Source organism: Lolium rigidum, chromosome 4 (genome assembly GCF_022539505.1).
Source record: "Lolium rigidum isolate FL_2022 chromosome 4, APGP_CSIRO_Lrig_0.1, whole genome shotgun sequence".
NCBI classification, from domain to species: Eukaryota; Viridiplantae; Streptophyta; class Magnoliopsida; order Poales; family Poaceae; genus Lolium; species Lolium rigidum.
This window is the reverse complement of record NC_061511.1, coordinates 188,324,991-188,330,953: the sequence shown is the minus strand read 5'-3', so window position 1 is coordinate 188,330,953 and position 5,963 is coordinate 188,324,991. Positions and strand designations below refer to the sequence as shown.

The following is a 5,963-nucleotide window of genomic DNA, read 5'->3' as shown; positions in this document are numbered from 1 at the left end:
GATCTGTTATGATCAAAAGTTCAACTTGCCTTATTTGTCGCTGGCGTTTGCACTCTCCTTGCAACAACAGGTATTACACTCCGTACGATCTAGATGATACAATAATCACAATAAATATCCAAAGAGTACAAACAGCGAATTCACATAACAAAGTAATGCATGCATGCTCGGGAATAATTTAGATTTGAAAATACTTTATAACAAAGTTGTTTATTCAATAGGAATTTCAAATAGGCATGTTAACACGGACAATATCCTTCTATATAAAATAGTTTCATAAATGTTATAAACAAGTACTAATTTATATAAAATCTCCGTATCTTTAATTTGGCGTTGGAATCAAAATAAAAGCGTTTACCAAATTTATAATACATTGAAAATACTATAGTACTAGTTATAAATTTAAAAATCTGCAACTTCCGTAGAAATACAACCTAACGTACCAAGGTGTTCTTCTCATTTTTATGAATGCAGGCGTATATTGTTTGCTACTAGTTGAATGCCCGTGCTTTGCTACGGCTTCTTTTTTTCTCACATTGTGTCAATACAATAGTTGTAAAAAATCACGTGTATCAAAATCGCAGGATATTTAGAAAAAATTATAAGATTCTAACCAGTCTGAAATATATTTAACAACCATATATTTGACATCGTTTGAATATGCAATAAGTACTCCACTAATTAACTATTTTATATTAAAAAAATGTCCTCCTCGATACTTCTTAGAGTATGTTGTACAATGTATGGAATATTTTCGAGTGCTTCATTTTGATGGTACTTGAGCAAGCGTACCAAAAATTCTTCCTCAGGTCCATAATATTCTGCACAACAATACTTATCATTAGCATGTATAGTTTTAGTGAAAAAATAGAAAGTGTAGCGTAAAGTACCCACCGTGCATATTGGATGAACCAACTTTTTACCATTCCATGAGAACATAATATAAAAAATGAAATAACCTGACGCTTTCCTGTAGATAAATGACTCGTTATTATCTTAATTACCGAAGAAATTAAAACATATAGGTTTTATTTTAGAGATACTCACATGCTTGAACTTTGCGGAATATCAGTTGGCGACGTGCGTGGCCAGAAAAATATATCGGCATCCCAACCAGGTTGTGCTAATGCAAGTACGTCGGTTAGGTAGATTGCAATTCTTTGTAAGATCAATTTCATCTTATGCGACCGAACCATTTTACCCTCCGACGATGACGGCATGGACCAAGGATCAATAATGCAGACACAGTACATTCATGCTTATCGATGGAGAACAAGTTAAAGTGACCCGCGGATGCATAAGGGAGAAAAACCTTCAAAAGGACAACCATTAGAAACACATGTAATGTGATACCATTGGATAAGTGAATATATTTACCAAGTTGCGTGATGCGATTTTGTAGTCTATCCCAGGCCAACTATTGAACAATGTTGCTAGGAACTGTACATTTGGCTTTACTCGGTATTTTTTACCTCGTGCGGAATCCACCATTGCCGCCTGAGAAAAAAACTGTTTAGAAACATAGTGACAACAATAAAAATGCCAGATTGAAGTAACTTACACAAAAGCGTAGATCCATGTAGTGCACATCAGTCTCTGCTATCTGTAGGATCTCGTCGCATGCCACTATACGAATTCCCAAGTTGAAGCAGTCATTGTCCATATGTTGGTCCATCCTAAGTATGTCCTGGATTTTCTTAAGACTCAAGCCTATTGGATACGGTTTGGAGCTCCGCACCCATTCCTGCCTATGAGAAAAATGTTAAAAATGATAAAACCATAGCAATGCATATTATCGTATTTTTTAACATACTACTTACTCCAATAATTTGGGGTCTTGAATCGCCATGATGTGTTGCAAAAGCTCGTCAACTAACTTGCGTGGGTTTGTGGGTATGATGTGGACTTTATCACTCAAGTATAGTTGCTTCGGACCCTCCACAATCACACAATCCGAAGTAGACACATTGTTTTCATTGGTAGGTTTATAGTATATTGGCTTTCCTTTTATCTTATTCAATTCAAACTCCACCAGTACAACGATTAATTTTCGGCGAAATTCTTTCATATCCTTCTGCAAAATATGATATTTAAAAACATCTCCTTAAGACAACTATTGAAAATGTAAGCGGCTACTAATGTTATCCTAAAAAATAATAACACACCTGAGTGAACTGATCAGACAACACATCACCTGTCCAATATTCCATATAATTAAGCATGAATAACCCGCACGATGCGCTACAAGATTATTAGGCACCAATTCAGTAATTCATATAGAAAAATCAACGTAAATACATTTGAACATGTATAAAATTAATTGTACCATTGGTACACGTATAAACCCATCCATCTAAAAAAGAGAGGTCAACATACCCATCAGTTTGCATACGTTGTTGAAACTGTTCTACTACTGGCCATGTTGTGACATCGAGATCCATCCACCTATCACCTTTGTTAAAATCTTTCATTTGGGATGCGATTTTCAAATGCTTCTCAAGTCCCTGCAACTTTTATATGAGACAAAATGTATTAGATATTGAGGCAAACATAATGTAAAAAGCGAATCAAAATCAATAGGTATTTACCATAACACCGATGTCACTCCGCCCCATTGAATCACCAAGGGAGTCCAATATTTGTATCACACGCTTTTTTGCATTTACGACCAGTAAATACCGAGTGCGTCTTACTTATATTTATAGGAAATAAGACCTGAAGTAAATATTGTATAATACTAAGAAACAGCCATATTCAAAACACATGAATGAGATCCATAGGGAGATCACATAATTCTTACCATTTCATGCTTTAGATAAAGATGCACCCGTTTCACCATGACCTGATTGAATGACCAGATGTTTTTATTAATTCACCATGCTCACTTGACAATGTAAATAATCATTAATATGCAAACCATTTGTTATTTGTTTACCTTGGTCAGATGTAGGTAGAGCTGTAGCCTTTTTTTTTTGGCGGGCTATCCGCCGTTTTTCTAGGTATTCCGCTTTCTTCTCAGCAGACAATCTACCATACCAACTACTTTGTTTCCGTTCCAGATTTTCATCATTAGCAGCGGATAGTGTTACGTTCGTAGAAGGGCTACAATCTGTATAAGAATTTCGCAGACAAGTCATGTTGGTAGTAGTAATCTTTATATCAGTTACATAACAATATTTATACACATAACAAGCGGAATTGGAAATGTTAATAACAAAATATAAGAAATTCTGTTTACCATGTTCCGCGAGCTGACAGGGTTCTTCACAATTTGCAAATGTCGTGTTTGCAATTGTACTGGTTTGATTTGGCGATGGCGATAGGTTGAGATCCAGCCGTTGTCTCGTGCATGGTTAAAGGAATCGAGCAGATTTTTCCCACTATAATTTTCGAGAACCTGGTTCACCGAAATGAGTGCTAGCTGAAAATTCGTATTTAACAGTCAGTACAAACATTCAGAGCTGCACTATGAGCTGTTGGCTGTGCATGGTCAAAGGAAACCAGAAGCTGCACTATGATATGTATGCTTCATACCTTGCTGTACAGTAGAGGTGCAGCTCTTTTTTTGCCGAGCTATCCTTTGCTTCTGTAGGTACTCTTCTTTCTTTGCATCAGACAGTCGAGCATACCGACTTGTACTGCTACCTTGCTCCCGGTTTTCATCAGTAGCTTTGTTGGTTAGGTCATTAAATGGGGTCCGATCTCCTGTTTATGAAGGATAGTGTTAACTTGGCAGGTGTGGACATGACATTGATCTTTGTTTGGTCTCATAAGAAATTGAGCATACCTTCATCTGGAAGTTGTTTTGCAGCCTTTTTTTTTGCCGGGCTATCCTCTGTTTACGTAGGTATTCTTCTTTCTTCTCATCAGACAATCGAGCATACCAGCTCTTGCTCTTTGTCTGTTGACTAATTTCACCATGATCTCGTGTTTGTTAGGTCCCTAAATGGGGTACGCTCCCTCGGCGTAGATTCGAGATGCATTTTCTTGATCTTTCATCCGGTAGGAAAGCAAAACAAAGAAATTCGAAAGATTAGCACCTACTATTGTACAGGCTACTGATGGGTATTCTACTAAATTGGTTACATCAAAAGCAAATGAGAGTGTAAAAAAATATATGGTTGTAAGAGCAGCCTATTATTTCAGCATAGACGCCGATAGACCATCAGCAAAGAAAGAACAACTAAATTGGAGGCTATTCCGGAGGAGCCGAGGGTGAGCACGTTGGTGGCCGCGGTCTCTGGCGATGGCCAGATCCTCACATGTACTGGTAAGAAATAATCAACTTCACTCCACAGTGAAAATGCTTGAATGTTGACTGCAGTACCTATTTGTTTGGTGCTACTTAGAAATACACATCGTAAGGCCTATGTGAAGAATTCAGATAGATGCAGTTAATTTTTGTTTGGATGAACTCCAGGATGTCAAGTTTGGGAAAAATAAATAGCTAATGAAAATTGAAAAATACCAAATGAAATTTTTTGTTTGGATGAACTCCAGGATGTCAAGTCTGATGCGGACTCTCGGCATTTCAGAACTAATGAGACTTTAGATTGAGAATTGATTATGTGCTTCTGGATTTGCATTTTAACTTTTGCGCATACATGTAAGCTATATTTGCACATCATATTTGCACATTGCTTACATTCCAAAACTGATGTATCGGCAGCAACGAACTTCCAGGGAGGTGGTCAGAGATTTTAGTTTCTTATTTTTCTACATGTTTTAGGATTACATGGTACATCCTTTTTCCTGTATGGGTATGTAGAAAAATAACCTCAATTTTTTGACTTTGTACTGCACATTTTGACTATCCAGATTATGTATTGCTTCTTTGGCACATACTTTCAGAATGATGAGCCAGGGGTGAGCACGTTGGTGGCCGCGGTCTCTGGCGATGGCCAGATCCTGGTGATTGCTGTCAGTGGAGCTCCAAAACAGCATCGACAGTGTTGTTTACCCTTTTGATCCAATTATACATCTATTCCTTGCAGGTTAACTTGTTCCAGTTCATGGAAGTACCTGCTGAGACACCTATAGTGCGGATACAAAAATACATCTATTCTATACATGCTACTGAAAGTTTTCTTGTACTAAGATTTACCTTGTTGCTGAACTTTCATAGGAAGGAAAAGCTCAAGGGAGCAAACAGAACAAGGAGGATGGAGCTAGAAAGGGAAAGTTATCGCCATAAGCTTCCTAGACGTAAGATGTTCTTCAGCATAGCCGCACATAACATCTAGCCGCACATGCCCATCAGCAATGAATTGTAACCCAAGGGCGGCGACAGAGAAAATTGATTGTATTTTCAGTTTCTCATTGTTTCATGTTCTTCCTAGACGAATGGCTAGCTGATCATGCTCGGAACGGCGGCGAGAAAAAGGGGATTGATGGGAAGTGTGCTCCAACGAAGACGTACCTGGAACGGGGGCGAGAAAAAGCAGAGACACAGTTCATGTTTTTTCTTCGGTGATTGATCAGACGGTTGGTACAAGGATGAGGATCGTGCAATGAAGGAAGGTGTCTTCCTGTAGCGTATCCTGATTGATTTGATTGACTTATCATATTGTACGTGAAGGAGAACTGTTACCATATTTTGATGTGCCTACTTATTTTGGCCGTGACATATTTTGATGTGCCTACTTATTTTGGCCGTGATATGTGATTGCCTTACCATATTTTGATGTACCGTGATAGGTGATTGAGATATTCTGATTGAGTTTTATACCATAATTAACTTGTGCGTGGGGGGATTTTGGTGTTTGACTTGATCGGACGAAGCGGAGTATGGAGAATAGATTGGACGGCCAGGATCTTTTCAATGACGACCACCAAACGCGTTGAGTGTCAAACGACCAACTCCCATTTAATAGTAAAGATATTTGGTCATGTGAACACTTTCCTATAATGTCTACATGATTAAACACGTCGCGATTAAATTTTAATATTGTACGAAAAGTTGT

General features: G+C 37.9%; 1 long non-coding RNA gene across 2 annotated transcripts; it reads left to right on the top strand.

The window, feature by feature from the left end:
* The first annotated feature begins 4,939 nt into the window (after positions 1–4,939).
* Positions 4,940–5,642, top strand: LOC124647833. 2 transcript variants are annotated; one of them, XR_006986430.1, is made up of 2 exons: positions 4,940–5,205; positions 5,340–5,642. It is a non-coding gene; the product is annotated as an uncharacterized LOC124647833 (long non-coding RNA). The 2 variants fall into 2 exon arrangements; XR_006986431.1 differs by having other exon boundaries at positions 5,313–5,642.
* The last annotated feature ends 321 nt before the right edge of the window (positions 5,643–5,963 follow it).